The sequence below is a fragment of the Mytilus edulis genome, chromosome 9 (genome assembly GCF_963676685.1).
Source record: "Mytilus edulis chromosome 9, xbMytEdul2.2, whole genome shotgun sequence".
Taxonomy (NCBI): Eukaryota; Metazoa; Mollusca; class Bivalvia; order Mytilida; family Mytilidae; genus Mytilus; species Mytilus edulis.
The window spans coordinates 45164184-45186236 of NC_092352.1; the positions used below are offsets into that span (position 1 = coordinate 45164184).

Consider the following 22053-nt stretch of genomic DNA (forward strand, 5'->3'; position numbering starts at 1 on the left):
CGCAATAAAGATGCTGCTCTATCACTAAATAGTTCGATCAAAAAGATATTTTAACAAAAGAAGTAAACATATAAACTTTACTTTCCGCAATAAAGATGCTGCTCTATCACTAAATAGTTCCTAATTAGGTGACTATGTTGAACGCATATATCGCAATATGAAATATAACCAAAACAAATTGAAAACTATGGGCACATTTGAATTTTTTTGCCAATGTTTATCCATATATATTTTGTATTTTTCACACCAAAGAACTATTATAGATCAAACGAAAAGTTATTTCACCCCAAATTTTGGGTACGGTTTGTGTTACTTAATCTTTTTTCTTAGCTTTCTATGTTGTGTCTTCTATACTATTATTTGTCTGTTTGTCTTTTTATTTTAGCCATGGCGTTGTCAGTTTGTTTTCGATCTATGAGTTTATTTTCATTATACATCTATACAGTCTAATACTAGCCGGAGTCATTCAAATGAAAGAGTTGTATGTGCTAACGAAGAACCCATTGCCTGTAGTTTTATTGCGATTCAAAAACATTGTAAACCGACTTCGTGTCCTTGGAAATCATGATCGCCTTATAAGAGGTTATGTTACGTTGTTCAAAGAACAGTGCCTGCATTTGAAATTCTACTTCAGAAACATCTAGTTTCATAAGATTGATCTATTAGTCCTATAATTTTCTTAGTAATCATACATTTCTTTACGTTGAATGTGCAAATCAGTTTTCTTGGTATTCTCTTTAAGTGTTATACGTTTATGATTTAACACGAGAATAGTGAATTTCTGTTGCTTTCAATGTTAAAATTTAACCTTCACTATATTTTTGAATATTTACTTCAAAATTAAACGTGTGAATAAATAAGTACACCATAAACACTAACGATGTTATTAGTTATTTTTGTATATGTGTGTGGAGGGGATATTCTTTTATTTGAGTAATATTTGGGCTCACAACCTTGTCAAATTTCATAATTACAATCGTTCATTGAAGTTTGGATTAACCGTTTTCTGAAATTGAAGGGAAAAAAAGATGTCAAGTTGGTCGATTAATTGATCAATTGATGTTTAGCGCCACTTTTGATAGTGGAGAAGTACGGATTGTCCCGAAAGAACCACCGACCTCTGGTAGGAAAACGTGATTTTTTTTATTTCCCAAGGGTACCAGCCCAGTATTTCGCACTTCTGTGTTGACATGAATAATCATTGATATGATCATAATCATAAATTAACTGTTTACAAAACTTAGAAATTTTAAAATTCTAAGGCTCTTCTACCTCCAGAATAGATTACTTTAGCTGTATTTGGCAAAACTTTTAGGAATTTTTGGTCCTCTGTGCTTTTCAACTTTTTTTTGCTTTTTTAACATTTTTTGCATCTGACGCAAATATGAAATTTCAATCCTGGTATCTATGATGAGTTTATGTACACTCCTAGTCAATTAAGATTTGAATCGAACGCTTCTATCACGTGCCGGATTCGAACACAACCACAGGGTTTACAGGCTAGTGCGACTACTTAGACCGCTGGACACCCGAGGCCTCAAATGTACAATTGGAAGTTTAAAACAAAGTAACAACATAAAAACATAGTGTTTATTAACATTTTGTGTTTTCGTTATCTCAACCCAAAAGACTACATTTACTATTTGATTTTCACTTGTGCATTGTAAAATCGAATTAGCGAATGGTCTGGAAAAAAATGAAATGAAGAATTCATAATCAGCTTTAATTTTGTTAAATGTTCAATGTTTAAGTCTACACAATTCACAAGTAAATAATTATCAAAGGTACCAGGTAAAATAGTGTATTGGTAATAAAAAAAAACTGACCCTCTTTATGGAACAAGACTGTTTTGAACTTTTGTCTTTGCAGCTAAATACAGAAAGTTGTCAATTGTACTACTGAATAATTAATAACTTTTTACTATACTTAAAGTAAAGTATTTGTCATAGCAAATCCTTGTTCAAATCATGCGGTTTTACTTCAAGTTATTTAACATTCACTTGTAAGAACACTTTTTCGAAATAAAGTTCTTTGAATTTCAAGTTTACTGTTATCTGGAACTACGTCGTAGTGTCCATGTGCTATCCCAAATTATTAGTTTTGCTAAGTTCTCTGTATCAGAAGTATGAAATCTTAATCTAAATAAGTTTATCTATATTTAATTATTAAAAAGTTTAGGTTGATTTTACATGAAAAAAGGTCTGGAAATCCTGTCATTTTTTATACGCGCTTGCATCTACTCAATATAAAAATTTTAATATATGTTGTTGGGACGAATATCATAAATAAAAATAATAAAAAATAAAAAATTGGGGGTATACGAGACACGTCCATTTTTGTACTTGATCAGAAGGTGAATATAAATCAATGGTAGCTTTAGAGCTATAATTTTAATATCTATACACATGCAAATTGCACAAAGTTAGGAATACGACAGTTTTTTTTTCCATTCATTTGTTGTGAGTGACTTTCCGATTTGAATTGTCCTTGGAGTATGTTATTTTTGTTATATTACTTTTTGGACTATCCAATGTAGTTGTTAGAAAGATTGGTTATCAAATACGTACTATATCTCCTTATGTTTATACAAAATTGGAGAACTCGTACCAAATTACAATTTAAAAACATCTTCGTGTAACTACTATAATTAGTATTGAACATGTATTAGGTATTAGTATTGAACATGTATTAGGTATTAGTATCGAGTAATACAATGACTTCTTCGATTTATTTTTTCTGTACAACATTGAAAGGTCAAGTTGTAGTTCCTGGAAAAAGTACGATATCGGTCATGACACGTGTATTTTAGTAAAAACAGTTATATATTACCATCCTGTTGAATATTGCATGTGCAATTAAAGTATTTCAAATCACATTTTGTGACATATCAGGATTTCCTATTCTGTGTACCAGTGGGGCTTGATCACCAAAATTGTTTACGACATTTTAAAGTCATCAAACGACATTATAAAACTGCATCTGTAGTTGAGATGGTTTTGGGTTGTCACAAATAACAAATTATGTTTGTTAATGGCAAACATCATGCTTTCGAAATTCAAAATGAAAGGAGTAGGTCCGGCAAGGACCGATTTTGGCCTCAAATATTAGGTTCATCTGACGAAAGATTTTGACCACTTTTTAAACACTGAAGTGTCTATTTAATTTGAATCAATCAGGTTATGTGAAAGATTTTACCTGATTTAGTTATTAACAACGATCTGATTGAAGCTAAAATATGAAAAATCTGTCAAATATGCCGGAAAATGTCACTTTTCAGATGGTTTTTGTCAAAAATGAAAGTGGCCGCATTCGTGTTCATCCTCAACCTTTATATATGTTATGTATTATAATAAAATACAACTTACATTTCAATATTAAGGATGAACACGAATGCGGCCACTTTCGTTTTACACGAAAACCGTCTTAAATTTAACTAAAATGCTAGAATTGTGAAGATTTCAGTAATTTAGCATGACTTTATGGTGCTAGTACTCGATATATGTGCATTGTATTGTCAAAAACAGCCCATATGTATGTAGCAGAAGCATTCTTCTGTCCAATAAATAACTAAAACATTAAATTTTAACAATTTTGTAAAACGGCTATATTTTGGGGCCAAAAAGGGGTCTTACTGGACCTACTCCTTTCTCCCTATGTTGATGTACGAGAAGCATTGTGATGGAGAGAAAAAGTAAAAAAAACAAAATACTGAGAGAGAGAGAGAGAGAGAGAGAGAGAGAGAGAGAGAGAGAGAGAGAGAGAGTTATTTGTCATTGCATATCAGAAAATCCTAGTTATGCATCGATTTAAAATGTGTCTACGCAAATCCTATATTTATAACCATTAAATGCTTCTTGGTAAATAACAGAAATGATTACATGTGACATATTGTTTCATATTCAACATTATAATATTGTATATGTGCGATAAGATACAATATGTTATTGACGGTATATATTTTTCCTGGTAAAGATACCATGAAACTATTTGCATAATTTTTCAAGGAATGTACCTGTCTTATACCTTTATTGAAACGTGTGAACTGCTCGATTATTGGTTTTCCTCTTTATTAAATAATTTCAATCAATAATTCAGACAAATAGATGGAGACAGCGGGCAATCATCCAGACATGAACGAGACAGCCCACCTACATCATACAGCCTGTTACATTGTTCGAATTTATTTTCTGGGAATCCACGTGGCATCATCAAGAGTTTCTGAGTAAGCACAAAACCACTTGTCATAATACAATTTTGAATTACCAAAAAAGGAAAGTGTTTAACAAAAAGATATGCGCAAATTACCAACACACTGGACAAGAAAACAACAACTGTTTCAAACAAAATTAAGAAAAACACACGAGTAAGGTAATAAAATTGATAGAGACATAATCAAAAGAAGTGATAAACTTGGTTTAGTTCTATCCATAATATTCAGCCAACTTTATGTTAAACTGATGTTGTAAAAAACAGTAATGAATCTTTTTGGAATACCACTTACTGTTCGAATTTAAATATAAAGTATTGGGGATATTTTAGGAGTTTTACAAGCCTTACAATGTATGATCTGTTTCTACCATTATTTGAGGTGTTGTTATATGAAACCTTTTACGAAGTACCGATGTTTATATTCTGATACAAAAATTCTTCTTTAATCTCTGTTCGTTTTAATTGTTTAACATTTGTTCTTCCGATGATGAATACGTGAGGATTTGAGTACTTGTCAGTGATTCTTCTTGTCGGTTTTATTTTAGTCGTCACTGATGAATTCATTCACAACTTAACTATGCTACAAACAAGTTATTTCTTTTTATTAAATAACATGGGGCCTGGTGGCCGTGTGATCTATATAAAAAGAAGATATGGCATGATTGCCAATGAGACAACTCTCCGCAAGAGACCAAATGGCACAGAAATTACAGCTATAGGTCACCATACAGCCTTTAACAATGAGCAAATATGTTCATCTGCAGTGACCACTAGCCCATGAACGCTGAGAATGTGAGCTCGTGTCAAGGTGCAACATTCCAGTTTTCTTACCCAAAGTCGGTGGCTCGCTCATTCTACTGCGGCTCTATCTTTCACTTTAAATCCAACTAAGTTTGTTTCAAGTGGTGGTAAACACCAACAACCAATCAATCTATTTGTATTATCAAATATGAATTGATTTTCATTAATATTTAAGTTTGTCACTCAAAATATAAAATTACATACAACGGTAATTTATCATTTACGGTTAATGTCATTTTCATATGATATAAAGTAAGTTACAGGAATAAGGTTGTATATTTTTCATTAACACGACGATTAATAGGACTTAGATTTCATAGTACAATTACCTTTGTTTGAAACCTTGTTGCATTCTTTTCTCAGAATTCGTGTGAAAATAATAAGATAATGATTTATGATCTTCACCTTTAAAATGTGTTTGATAGACATGTTTTTATCAATTACAGTTATTAAGATATGGACAGGTGCACGTTTTAACAATGAAAGGGATTATGAATCGGAACAAGGGTTTCTTTTGTTTACAAAATAAAGTTTACAAATTTTGTCGATCCTGGTATCTATGATGAGTTTATTTACAACCACTTGGTCGATGCCACCGCTGGTGGAATTTTTAGTCCCCGGAGATATCACAAGCCAAGAAGTTAGCACTACTATGTTGACATGATTAATCATTGATATGAGCATAGTTATATATTGACTGTTAACGAAACTTTGATTTTGTTAATAACTAAGGCTTTTCTACCTCAGGAGTAGATTACCTTAGCTTGTATTTAGCAAAACAGTTAGGAATTTTTGGTCCTCAATGCTCTTCAACTTCGTATTTTATTTGGCTTTTTTTACTTTGTTTGATTCGATCGTCACTGATAAGAATATTGTAGACGCAACACGCGTTTTGTGCAAATACAAAATTTCAATCCTGGTACAAAGTAAAATCACAAAAATACTGAACTTAGAGGAAAATCAATTCAGAAAGACCATAATCACATGGCAATATCAAAAAACAAAACGCATCTGGTATGATGAGTTTATTTACATTCCCTTTTAAAAGTACTTTTTTTTTGTTCTTATAAACCTTTTACAGAAATAAACTACATGTAATTGATATATCCTTTTTAGTTTTGTACCTGTACTCTTTTCCAGGTATTGCTATACTTTTGGTTCTAAAGTATTTTAATATAACAGTAAATGGTAACCTGCACGTATTTCTGCACGTATTTCTTCGCACATGTAGACTTTTACTAAGAACTTGTATGTACTCTTGTCTAGTTATTGCTATATACTTTTAGTACTATTTCAATATCACGATAAAGGGAACACTGTAACTTGCATGTGTTTCTTGTGTAGACTTTTATTGAGGAACTTGTATGTACTCTTATCTAGTTATTGCTATATACTTTTTGTACTATTTCAATATCACGATAAAAGGAACAATGTAACTTGCATGTGTTTCTTGTGTAGACTTTTATTGAGGAACTTGTGTGTACTCTTATCTAGTTATTGCTATATACATTTGGTAATATTTCAATATCACGATAAAAGGAACACTGTAACTTGCATGTGTTTCTTGTGTAGACTTTTATTGAGGAACTTGTATGTACTCTTATCTAGTTATTGCTATTTACTTTTGGTACTATTTCAATATCACAATAAACGGAACACTGTAACTTGCAAGATGCACACTTTTCTTAATTATTTATTATATAAATGTTTTTGTGGATGAACTATAAGTACTATCGTACAGGTTTAGATATACTTTTGGTACTTTTCGGTTATATCTGTTCATCAACCTTTGTATTTAAACATGTTGGACTAGAGCGTCATTAAAGAGGTAGCAATTGTCGAAATGCGCAGCTGGTGTAGCTCCATTGGTACCATTTAATGTTATTAAAATACTTCTGTTAAATTTTTAAAAAATCAAATATATATAGGATTTTTATCGTCTTCTATCGTTCGCTGCCAAATTAATTTCCATTGATATTTTTTTTATTTTTAGACACACAAAAAAAAATCATTTTCTTGAGAGGAGCCATTTTTGGAAGGATGATGAAGGTTATATGTTCTTGATGTTCAGAAAAGTCAGAGTGCAATGATATGGCTAACAGGAATACATAAAATTGTATATTTAAAATGTATACAACAGCAACAAATAACTGAAAAACAAAACCTCAAAAGATCACCATACAGCTTTATATAAAATAGAAAAGTATCTATACAGAGGGAGATCTAGGATAGTAATAAGGGAGCTGGTGTAAGTGCCGAAAACGCATTATATATACAGCCAATCTTTCGTTTAGTGTAAAAAATATTTCATTATGAAATTATAATCTTAAACGTTATAAGTATGACAGTTTTATTAAGATTGGTAAACATAGTATTTTTTTGTTTTTACGAATTAAGTTCAAAGTACACGTATATGTTCAGAAATGTCCTTGGTACAACATTTCTTTTACTATTGATATATCATTTGTTTTGTAGGTCAATGTCAGAATACTTTAACCCAGATGAAAATAGACGGAAGTCGGAAGAGAGAACCGGTACAATTTCCTCCAACGAGAAAAAGTTGTATGTTTCGTGTAATTGCTCAAATTTAAATATGAACGCATCCTTATAAAAACATCACACGGTAGCAAATATGAACAAGTCCTAAAAATGGTCATGTTACAAATATGAACACAGGGTCATCCTTATGAAGTATCACGGTAGCAAACATGATCATATCCTTATAAAAACTCTATTGTTGCAAATATGAACTAGTGCGGGAGTTTCTTGCTACATTGAAGACTCATTGGTGGAATTCGGCTGTTGTATACTCAATGGTCGGGTTGTTGTCGCTTTGACACATTCCCCATTTCTTTTCTCAATTTTAGTTCTTATAAAAATTCTATCCATATTTAATTTGGAAAAATCCTACTTATGACAATTCGGAATGTAGCTAATATGAACAAATCATAACTTAAGAAAATTCCCACGATAGCAATTATGAACACATCCTTAAATATAATCTCATGGTAGCGGTCGCACATATGAACAAATCCTTGTAAACATTATCACGGTGGCAAATATGAAAACATCCTTGAAAAAATCCCACGGTAGTAAATATGAAAAAAATCCTTATAAAAATTTTCACGGTCACGAATATGATCACATCATTATAAAAATGATATCGGTAACGGTAGCAAATATGAAAGGATCTTTATAAAAATTGTCACGGTAGTACATATGATCTCACGATAGCGGTTGTGCGCATGGTAGCAGTTTCAAATTAGAAATGAGCAAATCCTTATAGTATACTTATCACGGTAGCAACTATAAACATATTCATATATATATTCTCACGGTATCAAAAATTAACACAACCTTGTAAAAATTCTCACTGTGGCAAAGAGAAACAAATCCTTTTAAAGATTCGAACAGTATCACATTTGAACAAAATTTAATCCTTATGCATGAAAATTATCACGGTAGCGGTTACCAATATGAACAAATTCTTATAAAAAAAATTTCATGGTTGCAAATATGAACATGGTAGCACATGATATGGATTTTTTTAAAGTTTAATATTACAAAATAAGTGTAGAATAAAATCAGAACAGCTACATGTACTTAGAAATGGAAACCAAATATACTTAAGGTACTTGTCTCAATAAAAGGAACGTGTATTGAATAGTGGAATTTTTTTTATACTTTAATAACCCAAACAGTTATTGCGAGTATGTTGTTTTCCATAAACTTTGAGCGTTTCTGATGATAAAACACCGAAGCACGTTACGTGCTTATTATAACATTGCTAGCTATTATAAATATATGTCATTGGTGTTTTTTCACTGAATGTAAATGAACTAATACCTACGATTCTAATAAAACACTATTATTATCATGCAGGTCAATGTGTACAAGTATAATTATGTACTAAGATGGGTAGCGTGATCCTGAAAATTGGAAAAATGTCGTTTTTTAGAATAAAAACCTTTGAATTATATATTTCTTTTGCTCCGACCGGCAGCTACACTATACTTGGGTCCCGTCTCTAAACCAAATATCCCAGATCCGCCGTGTTGTTTTTCAGATTCACTCTTCACCATAAAAACAGCGGTAGTGATCGCATTTTGCATAAACTGAGAAACCGTCCAAAACATAAATTTCATCGTTCCTATTTAAGAATATTTAACATATATAATGAAGTTAAAATAAAAGTATATCACAAACAAGAACGCGAACAAAACATAAAAATAAAAAAAATTCTTTACAAAGTTGATGCTTTCGAAGTGCATTCCGGATGTACCTTCATCAGAAACGCTAAAACCCATCAATTTCAAAGTCAACGATGTATATAAATATATGCATTATAAGTAGGGCACACATGTATGTCCTACTTAGAGAACAGTTATGTTTACATACCAAAAACGACATGTCATTCTAGAATCTATAATTTGTTTGTTTTGTTTTGTTTTAACATGGTCTTGAAATCAAATGATCCCCGTGCACAAATAATCACAAATTAAGATATTAGGACATCAGTGAATATATGGTATGAGTTTTGCTCATTTTTGAAAAACACACGGTGACTTATAATTGCTAAAATCTACGTTATTTGGATTCTGTTGTACTAGTAAACATTTTTAAATTACAATATTTTTAATCAAGACATTTACGTGTTTTACGATGAAAATTCTGAAAAACATATTGTTTACGCTATTACAAATATGACAGGACTTGTTTGTTTGTCTTCTATTTGTATGTAAAAATATATCTCAAGTTTTTACCCCTTAAAACTTAAGTCTGTGTATAACCCTTATTTGTTTACCTTTAATATATTTACAATGTGAAATGAGTCACAACAAATCTATTCAAATCATAACCTTTTTTTGAACCACAACTGTTTTTTTCTTAGTAAAGAAGTAGTATACAATTGAAGATATTAAAGATATAAATTTTTAGTACGGTCAAGGCTATAGATCGAAAAATATCGCTTACAGCTGTGTATGAGACGACAATACGAATAGAATAAGATGATGATTATACATCAATGAGACAGGAACCTATCGACAAAAGTTATAAATTAAAAATTAAGATTATATCTAACATAACTACTATTTGAAGAAAATAAAAGGAGTTATATAAAGCACGATACCAGCATAAATACAGTTATTTCATAATTAGAGGGGTAACCCCAACTTTTATGATCAAGTTAGAAACTTTTTTGGCCAATTTTTAAACATGCGTTATTTTTTTCTTCTAAAAAAAAAACAGTAAATAAAATATATAATGCAAGATGGCGTCTCATATAGATGTTAATTTCACCATTTCAGAATATAATTTGCATTCCTTGGTAACATTTTAAAAAACGTATACCAATATTTTGTGTTTGGTTAACAACTTTCTAAAATAATATTGCTTTTCAACAGCAGTATACTACTGTTGCCTTTATTTCTTTTACCAAAGGCGTAACGTTATTTTCATTTTTATTACATGAATAAAATAACCCATAATGATTTGGATTCGGAAAACAGAGGATTCATCTCATCAAAATATAAGAATTGTACCTACGCCAAATAACCACTGTTATCGCTATTTTGTGCATTTTTCCTCTGATCTTTTTTTGTGATAATTTTCATATCATGCTTCTCGCTTGAGATGGAAAATTATCGCTGGAAACTAAGCATGCACGTGGCGTTGCTAACGAAATTGGCATGAAATTGACAACGTTGTCATAGGTAAAATAGCGATAAAAAGATTATCATTGTTCATCTCAACTCGATTGCCTTTCTCGCTTTCGCCGTCCCGGCTCAAGCGAGAAAATCAATCTCGTTGAGATGATCACCGATAATCTATAATTATCCAACTGATGACTAAAACGTATGCTGCTGTTATCCAAATAAGAAGAACCCAATTAAGTTTGAAGGGTTTTTCATATTGATACACAGCAAAGACTCAGCAAATATATGTCGTTTAAGCAGTGCTCGTGTAAACGGCATATATTTGCTGAGTCTTTGCTGTGCCTCTGATATGATAAATGCCATTTACTGTTCCTGTTGGAACAAACATTCTATAATCTTTATTCCGTCATGAAAACAATACTGTTATAGTTGTTCCATTGGAAATAATATTACAGATAAATTCTTTAATTTGGAATTTGGAATTTGAAACTTTCAAACATTATTGTCGTTTGTTTATCGTTTCTAGTTTTTTATATATATTAGACCGTTGGTTTTCCCGTTTGAATGGTTTTACACTAGTAATTTTTGAGGCCCTTTATAGCTTGCTGTGCGTGTGAGCCAATGCTCCGTGTTGAAGACCGTAATTTGACCAATAATGATTTACTTTTATAAATTGTGCATTGGATGGATAGTTGTCTCATTGGCACTCATACCTCATCTGCTTATATCTATCAACTATCCAACCCGAACACGAGTTGAACATTAACAATCTAAAAAAACAACAACATAAAAACGAAACATGATTATAAGGTCGGTGGCTGTACACCACACTGTTCCCCTTTGGACATCTTACTTAAATTGAAAATGGAAACGTGGAACTTGGAACATGTCAAAGAGGCAACAATCAGACCAAATAGCAGAAAACTATAACCCACATATCAGTGAGTGCTTGTATCTGATTCATCAGAAGAATAAATACTCACTGTCCAATCGTATGAAGTTTACATATCTCAGTTGATACGTTACACTCGTGCATAAGCACACTATACGAATTTCATAAGCAGGGGTGTCCTCCTTACAAAACAATTAATCCGAAAAAGTTCTGAGGGGAACGACTGAAACTAATTTAACGATATCATCCAAAATTGTTTGACCGATATAAAATGGCTGTTTCTCAACTGACAAGCGATATGTTTTCAGTCTTAGAATTAAGATACCAGGGGCCGTGTCAATGAAAGTATCCTAGGATATGTCCTAAGATAGGTCTTAGGACATTATTTAGGATGGTCTTAGGACGTGTCTGAGACATGTCTTAGGATGTAAAACAAAGCTGTCTTAGGACAGTCCTAACTACGATGGTCCTAGGACCATTCTAACACATATATATTTAATTGAAAAAAATATATAGAGATTTCTATGACATAGATTTTATATGGAAAACAATTAACGCAAAATAAAAGTTAAAGATTTAACGTAATACTAATAAATACGTTATTTAAAAGTATGATTGAAGATATAAATGATTTTAATACGAAAACAAAATGAAATAGTCACAAAACTTTGTTAAATGCGATATTCGTGCTGCAATTTTAGAAGGTAAACTAGTTTTGTCCTTGGGTCCACTCGATTTCATTAAATGTATCGAATGAGGATTAGTTAAAAAAAAAAGTAATTTTTTTCCCATATTTAAATTTTTATTGCACTGTTTGGTAAGTCGCAAAAATATTGCTTTACTGATAGTATTTTTTAGGCTTTAAAAAAGGCAGCACGAAATAATTTAATGTAATACAATTGAATCTTTAACAAAAATTGAAAAAAAAAATTGTGTGTTTATTAATTTAATTCTTATAACAGTTTGATAGTTTAATATTGTATAAGTATTTTTAGTATTGAGTTTATGCCATATTTGCTGTTTTTATTACGTTTTAGGACATTGTAACCTTTAGGACTATCCTAAGACACCTATTTGTATGTCTTAACTTTAGGACCAAATTTAGGACATATCTTATTTTAGGAGACTTTCGTTAACCTGACTTAGGACTAAGACGTGTCCTAAGACTATCCTAAGACATGTCCTAGTCCTAGGACAGCTTCGTTGACACGGCCCCTGGATAGTTGATTATAAACTATCATTTTATCGATTGTGTTCTTTTTTGACAGAGTGTGGATTCGCATGGCGGGAGATGTGTGCATTGCAGAAATAAAATTGAGAATGGAAATGGGGAAATAACTGTTACCAAGGATTTGTGTCTTACTATACAAATCCTTGCTGTAACACGTTACTGACGCACCTGTTATCAGTCCTTTTGGAGTTCGTGCGTTTCTCTCAGTTTTTGTTTGTAACCTTAATCAGTCTTCCTAATCCAGATACTAGTATAAGAGTTGAACAAAGGTAAACAAACTACTGTTGCTTATTTTTTTCTTTCTAAATAGTTTACCGTTTACTGAAACTTTGCTTATATATGTGAATGTATAAATTCATATTATTCCCCCCTAAAATGATAATGAAAAAAGAAAATGAAAAAAAAAAAATACAAAAAAAAAAATCACTCTATGCTGTGTAGCAAATTTAAGAAATAACCTCTTATTATGCACTTAGTTAATAATAATAATAATAATAATGAAAATTTATAGAGCGCCCTATATAAAAAAAAAATTAATCAAGGCGCTGTACATTCAGCATGGTAATTAAAACAAATCAAAGACAAAAACATAAAACATACACTCTGTTAGATTCAAGTACTAACATAAAATATAAAACAAAAATGACTACCATAATATTAAAGGTCGATACAAAACATAACATTGTAAAACAACAAATTAAAAAAAAATAATTAATTCACTATAAGGTCTAAGTGCGGGGGCAGTCGACTAATTCAAATGTCAAACAGTAAATAATTCCTTTTTTTCTTTTTTAAATATCAAGAATGTGAAATTAAAACCATCTGAATTGAATAGATTAATTGTATAAATATTTGCTTTCAATTACGGTTTCACTATGTGTTTAAGAATAAAAGTGCTTCGTTATGTACTAGTAGTTATATTTAGGCGTCAAACCGCAGTACATTTTATTTGAACCGGGAAAGCACTTCTATATTTTCCATTTGTTTCATTATGTAATCGATATACTTATCTGACATAGAAATGAATAAAAGATTTCGATGTCGTCATGTACAAATTTATAATAGTGCATTGACTTGACATATCAACGATATAAGGATGAGGCTTAGAAATGGGGAAATGCGAGGCTCTGTCGAGCTTTTTCCCCCCGTTTCGGGCCGAATCCTGCAATCTAAAAAAACATTTTCAATTGTTGTTTAATGTGTTAATTTTATCATTTGATTCAATTATTGGGAAACTTCCCCCTTTTATAAAAAGACCTCATATCATGCAGGCGCAGAAATAAGCAACACGATGAAATTTACATTACCTGTTGAAATTAGAAAGGAGTGCAGTATAAAAAATAATCTTCTCAATTTCATTATAAAGGTTTTGATCTTCATGAGGAAATTTGAAGAATACGACATAACTGTGCCTGGTACCATTTAAAAAAAAGTAAAAAGTAAAACAGCAGTTCTTTGTATTTGGTCATTATTATTTGGTCTTTGATATTGTTAATATTTATTTATAGTTTTTAATCTTCACAGCTGCAATTGTATTTAGAGAATCAAATTATTTTATTAACACATTTACTATTATTGTACTATTATAATTTCTTGCATTTTATAGTTTGATTGCACTATGTCAATTGCATGTACTATTCACAATTTGAATGCAACGCTGAGAAGTCATTTTTAAGTACAGTGACAGACAGATATCTAGTTTTCATACCAGTGCTTGATTAATTGATTGATTTTTGCTTAACGTCCAGTGGCAAATACTTCAGGCCGAAAACAAAGTAAGAATAAATCCAATAGGTAGGTCTGAGATGAAGGTCTGAAATTTGGACTAACACTTGAAAATAAGGGTAATTGGAAAGAGATAGAAATAAAGCCTTAGCCCAGGTGACACCCGTGTTTCTATAACTGTTCATAAGTAATAATCAAGTTAGACTTTTTGTGGATATATTTCTATACTTTAACCATTATGACGGACTTTGTCATTTTCTACTATTCTTCTGATATGAGAGACTATTTTTCGCAACAATTTGCATTCGAAAGTTGCTTACATACATCGCTCTAAAAATTAGTTTGTTGTTTTATGGTTTCCGATGTCGTGTCATTTGAATGAGAAATTCACCGAATAAAAATTCCTCTGAGAACTTAAAATGAGCAACATACAAATGAAATAAATATCAATATCAATACCAATGTTTACATGTTTTTTTTCTTTTGATCTATTGTCTCAGTTTTGCCAGTTGTCTAACTCAATTAGCCGACAAGTGTAAAAGGATATATTTTTGGCGCAAAGTTTTACAAGTAAAAATAGTTTTCATTGTCATTTTATCTGCTGTAATACTTTCAAACACTAGATTCTTTTATTTCTTTATTTAGGTCGTTCTCATGTCGGAGCTTTACTTGGAAATAGGGGTTAAATTTAAAATAGACGGACACGTGTACTAATGGTATATCGAATAAAATGTAACATATCAGTTTACGGAAAAGGATTTAATATTTTTAGTTGTGTTTTTATAGGAAATTTGAACACGTGTACTTGTTTTTGAAAAATGTGCTTATATGGTGCCGGATAAAATTAGGATTGCTAGAAATCTGCTTATTTCTAACTAACAACTTAAAAATTGTTTAAATTTTTTATAAATGTGTAAATCAAAATGTTAAACAATGAATCCAAATTGTGGCGAAAATTGAAAAATAAAAATGCAACCAGTAAAATATGAATTTATCTGAACCTATCCATTGTACCACTATAAATACAGAAATTATTGCGTGTATTTATCATTGCGATTATTTACCAATGTTTACAAATGCGTGATTAAAACTATTGCAATTTCAAGAAATGCAGCATATAAAAAAATCTATAAAAAATTTATCTGCGTTTTTCTTTTTAGCGACACCTATCATTTTTCGCATAAGGAGCATTGCAAACATTTACAGATGTACAATTGTTTGCCTTTTTTGTTGAAATTTAACTACACACACTACGGTTTAATGAATGATACTATAAAAGTGAAAAAGTAAAAAGCTTATGGGAAGGGTAACTTTACTTTTTAACACACGAAAAGAAAATAAAAAAAATATGGTTTTGAAGTATTTCACCTAAAATAAAAAGGTTAGGGTTTCACAATGATTCAGGGTCGCTGTAATATATTTTTTTTCACGAGTCGCAACACGATCTTCTGGAAGACATTTAAAGTTGAAATTACAATCCATAGAACCTCAGACTTACATGGAAACTTTGCTAATAATGCAGAAAGTCCTTTGACATTTGTTTTCCATTTGTTTAATGTGTTGGCCATTTGATAAGAGTTTTTTCTGAAATGAATATTCCTTGGAGCTCGGTATTTTTCTGTTTTATTTTATTTTTTCCTAACATGTGCTAACAAAGTAGAATTTATTTTAATTTCTTAAACCAGAAATTGGTCAGAAGAATCATTCTTTTCTTTCAAAAAATGAACAATTCGATAATTTTTAATTTAAAAGAAATGAAAATTAGATCAGAATGGTAACTTCGACCTCTACTTTTATAATGTCATTTCAACATTAAGTATCAATTTATCATAGCAGATACAAATGATAATTCCCGAAAACGTATATGATTTTTAAAATATCTTAGGTCAATAAAGTTTATTTCAAGGTCAAGACTAAAAGATTCTGATAAACAAAATAAATTTGTAAAACTTGTTAAGGTAAACGAACTTAAATTTATCACATGAAAAATAGAAATGTAGATGAAAGGAGATGTGAAACATACGTCCATGAAACATCAATAAAATGAAACCGAAAAATAAGAAAAATAAAAACACTTGGAAGACAAAACATGCGTGTTAAACAATGCAATTCGATACTTTTGGATTGAGAAGAAATGAAAATTAGATCAGACTAATAACTTTGATTACCTTTTTTGTTTGTGATATTTTTTATTAAACTGGTAATATTTTATCTTTTTCGTAATTTGTGCACTTTGTTTGGCATGTCAATTAGCATTGTCCCTTGGTGCCTCTTGCAGTTGTGTCACTTTAAATAGTACTGACTCCTCAACACCAGGCACGAGGATGACATACCAGTTAGGTGCAACTTCTTACCATATCTTACCATATCATTAATGTCCCGATACACATTTAATATGCACTCCCCCCTCCCCCCCCCCAATTGCCATATAGCACCGTCCCTTGTTGCCTCTTGTAGTTCAGCTAGATATATTTAGCCTACTCACAGTATTCTTTTTTGTTACTTTCTAGAGGTGTGTGAAAACTGTTGTTTCTTATTTGTGTTTGTAACTATGTATACTGTATTGTTTATTATATTTGTTAAAGAATAATATTACAATGATATTATATTATGCTCCTTGTGAGTCCATTTTATGGAAATAAAGCATTTTCTTCTTCTTCTATAAACAATGTAGTTTCAATATCAATATAAATAGATCAACTCATCAATGAATATCTGATACAAAATTTAATTCCCGAAAACGTCTGTTCAGTTTTTAAATATCTTGGGTCAATATACTAAGTCTATTTCAAGGGCAAGACTTCAGGTTTCTGATCAACACCAACGTAGATTTATCGTTAAAAGATTAGATAAAAATTGTCGTAAGGATTACTCTGTTTCTTTCAATTTAACTTCCTTAAATCCTCAAAAATATATATTCAAATATCGACGACCTTGCAGCTCTTATCTCTTTTCTACTCTTTGTACTTTTGTTTTGAGTATACCTAATCCAAGGTCTTCTTTTTCACTGACCTTCAAACATTTATAGTATACGAATTGTACACCTGAATAATTATCGCATCTTCTACAACATAATTAGAGAAAACGAATATTCAAATCTTGTGGTGTTAAGAAAAACACCAAGTATATATGAATAGTAAAATATTTAAACAAAACGTGATTTTTTGTTAAAAATAAAAAGTGTTTGAAATCTCAATTAAGGGAATTGTTATTTCTAATAGCCTTTTTAAAAAGCTTGCTTACAAAATGTATATTACATTAAAAAAAAGTATAGTATGATGTTTGTAAATTGTCGGGAACCCATAACAAAAATCAGTAAATCGGTCGAAAGTGTTTAATTCGTATAAAAATAAAAAGGGGTTGCCAAAACATGGCACATCTTATTGATATTTTCAAAAATAATTTAGATATACACATAACGGTTCTCTTTTAAAAAAGAAAACGCAATGACATAGCTATTCGTTTGAATAATTGTTGATACTATCTCATTGTTTCATCTTTGATTAGTTTTTTAACAGTTTGGCAAACAAGCAAGACAAGACAAGAAAAAAAAAGGAATTTTGATATAGGGCTTAATAAGCCCCCCCCCCCCCCCCCCCCTCACCTAATTAAAAAAAATCAAAAGTTTAATATCAATATTTGCCACATTATGTTTTAAAATTGTTTCCTTTCAGAGTTATTACAAAAGTGATACTACTATTATGGAGTGCTGAGGTAAGCAACAACAAAAATGAAACACTAGTCGCATTCAATTTTACAAGACATATTTTTAATGCAATTTTCTTGAAACAAAAGATCTGATATCAAATTTTCAAAAAATCAAGCTACAATTTCTGTTTAATGAAAACGACATAATATGGATTTTGTGAAATTGAAACTATAAGTTTTGTTTAAGGCGAAAAACTTAGTACTCGGAAAATGAAAGAAAGAAGAGAATTCAATGAAAAGAACAAAAGAAAACATTTATGAGAAATGACCAGCAAATTATTCATGGCGCAAATTCTTTGCATGAGCAAACCAAAAAAAAAAAAAAAAAAAAAAACCACACACACACATCTTTAAATATAAGAATGTTTTATCATTTATTTTTGTTCTTCACGTGTTTAAAAAATTCATTGCTACGGTAACTACCGATGGAACCATCTTGAAAATCCATCTTGTTACCAGTACTTAGAAATGATGTGAGCAGATGGTCTTATAACTTTTATACACTCAGCCAAACTCAATACCCATTTCCATGTAAACATCCTATAATGTTTGAACATTTACGTAAACAAAACTCCAATCAAACGAGCCGTATGACGTATTTCTTGTAACTCATCGTCCGATTTTCGGAAACCAGAAAGGAAATAAATAAATGACTATTATATATTATAAGCCTTTAAATGGCTTGTTTACACGAGCAGGGTGAAGAGTTCATAACTTCCTATATATATAATGTATATATTCTTTCATGGATGACAGGTCATAATTTTAAACTTAAGATCTTTAACGTTCATATTTTGATAACTTATATACCCTTTTAAACGTATATTTATTTTCCTTTACTATAGTATCGTTTTGGATAGAGGCATTACGCAGAACTCATTGATATTTTCAGCAATTCCTACAGATATTTAACGACGTATTCTCTGTAAGGAAATGAACTTTTACCCATGAAGTCTAACTGAATGCAATGTTACAAGTGATCGCCTCCCTGCTTACACGCCCTAATATTTATTTCAATTTGTAAAACCAAAATCTACGACCACCAGAATAATGTTTCCATTCTGATCATAAATTCTCCTCTTTTTGATGTTGGATTTCCAATTGACCATTCTTACGGAGTATTTCTTTTCATTTTTGTTCTCCTTTAAAATTTATTTTATAAAAAGCGGAACAACGGGAAATATTACATCTATGAGAAGCCACTTTGGTTTAATTTTGTAAAAAAATACTCTAAACGGAATCCGAATATGCTTAGCAAAATCAGTTCCTGGAAAGAAAAGAATGTCATAACTGAAAAAAGAAACAAATGAACCACCAGGAAAAACAATTCTGCTGGCTAATTAGGCCCTAAAACATTTTTACATAGGTCAATTCGGTGGTAATGAATTTATAGGTTTGTTTCAGTCCTTTAAAGAACTAAAACCTTCGAAGTAGTAAAAACGGGAAAAAATTACCTTACCATTGTTCTACATTCGGGTTTATGTAACATCGTATACAGTTATCTATTTATTGTTGAAGGTCGTTTGTTGACCTCTAAGTGTCTTCCTCTGTTTTTGTCGTATGGTGTCTGTCTTATATGCGAATATTCCTCATCTTCTTTAGTTCATATAATTTGTCTTTCTGTGGTTGTGTTCATCAATAAAGACACTACGGAGCCTTTGAAACCGATGCGTTAATCTATTTGTGATCATTGAACATCGGAGAAGATTAAAATCTGAATTGTCAAATTTTTTTTTAAATTTTTTTTTGTGAATTTTCCTTTTCTAACATACATGGGGGGTCATACATGCGAAAGACAGGTAGGGTTTTTACGTATCACAAAATATTTTCTTTCCTTTCTGCAAACTTTTTTCTCCCGTTTAGTCATTAAAAATGAGAAATTAGGATTACAAAATAGGCAATGGTGAGCAAACAGAGATTTACATGTAATGATGAAAAAAAAGAAAATGGAGTAAAATAGGCCACAAAATAAAGAGTAGTGAAAATTGGGGTCCTTAGATATCATAAATAGAGAATAATGCGCAAAAAATAAAGAATAGAAAAAAACTGATCTAAAAAATAATTGATACAGAAATTAACCCCCCCCCTTTTCTCTCTAGACCCTCATGATCTTCATTGCAGAAATGTTACAGTTACGTTCACAAACCTGATCGTTTACACATCTCACTATTATTCATATGAACTAAAAGCAAAATATCTTAATCTGTTCAAGCTATTTTATCTATATAGATTTTGTTTTTTTTTCATTATAACGACACTTGTTATTGTTTTAGGATAACTTTAGAAAGATCAGATGGAGCTTTAAAGTATAGAAGACAACTGCAAATCTTTTGTGAGCATCAAAAACAGGGAGCAAAACAAAGCAGTGCTTTCCAATTCATCAACTTAAGAATTCTTCACAGTTTTGCGTTAAAAATATAATGTGAAGGTGTTTTATCTTTTAGATGCATGCTTCTTTCGTAAATTCACCAAATTCAAATTGAATCCGTATGCTGATAAAATAGATGAAATGGATTAGAGTCGACGTCCAAACGGAACTTTAATGAGGAGTACCCAAATCGCACATAAGCTAATAACTTCAGATCCGTGATTCTATATTGAGAAGTATCTAAATCGCATGCACACAAGCTTAACATCTGTGATACCGTAGTGAGAACTCAAAATCGATGTTTTGCTTTATTTCTCAACATTTATAAAAATAATTTGACAAACGTTTAGTATGATTATATATATATATATGACTCCTTTTTGCAAGAAATTGATGCTTGTGATTTATTTCAATTGCCCATTATAAAAGTTGAATTGATCTAGACGTCGCATGTTCGCTGGATTATTGTTCGCTAGCTTGAGTCTAGTTATGGGCGTTTCCGTAAATGCTCCCTCTTTTCACTGGAGACTAACTCTGCAGTGGTATAATATTATAACCGTTTGTTGTACATCATTTAGGCATTTAGTGACATTGGGAAAATGACAAATAAAGGTAAAAGATATCTGTCATTTTTGGAGGGCGGTTGAAGAAATGGTTTAAATTAGATACTCGGTTTAATTTAGGTACTGCGACGTAATTATTTTTCGTGAATTTAATATCACTGCGCCCCACTTATGAAAACTTTTAATGTGGTATATAATACATACTGATACGTTTTTCTGTAATTTATTTGCGTTTAAATGAAGTTTCAATATGCAAAAATATTTTCAATTCGGTCGAGTAGTGTGCATGCACGATTTGTTTCCTTCTAAAAATCATAAAAAATAAGTTCATTGATAAAATGTTGAGATATAAAATTTGTCCATCCTATCGCTAGAAAATATTTTCTTTATTTATTGGGATTTTTTTTTTTCTGAATTTACTTATACATTATAGTGATTGTCCAATATCATCTACATAAGGAGATTATATTTAGGTATCCTTATATATTACGTCACCTTTAACCTATGATGGGCCTGATGGGTTATTTTCATTCTTCGTCAGTGATCGGCGCATTTTCGCTATTGTGATGCGTTTTTCTATATATTTTTTACTTTTTTATTTACGTGATCCGTGATCATGGAAATTTATTTTCTGTGAATCGTGATTGACCAAAAAATCAACTCGTGAATTGTGATGAGACCCCCAACTCAGGCCCCTCGCCTATTACAGTACAAATGTATATCTTTTTTCGTTAAATGGAACAACCTTATGATTGCGGTCATATTTACATTGGATTCCAAGAAAAACGAGGTCACCGGATATGGTAAGTATATAATTATAAGTAATCCATGTTGTTTACAATTACAATTGTTTAACCATTAAAAGTATAGCTATACATGCACTGGTCATATATATGTCA

General features: G+C 30.9%; 1 long non-coding RNA gene across 1 annotated transcript in view; it reads left to right on the top strand.

The window, feature by feature from the left end:
* LOC139488464 (uncharacterized) overlaps nt 1-22053 on the top strand; it is a 147337-nt gene that overhangs the window by 104193 nt on the left and 21091 nt on the right. The window contains exons 11-16 of the long non-coding RNA XR_011656006.1: nt 4096-4222; nt 7004-7258; nt 7486-7572; nt 12828-13059; nt 18190-18229; nt 20497-21957. This is a non-coding gene — a long non-coding RNA (uncharacterized lncRNA). The remainder of the gene's footprint in view (nt 1-4095; nt 4223-7003; nt 7259-7485; nt 7573-12827; nt 13060-18189; nt 18230-20496; nt 21958-22053) is intronic.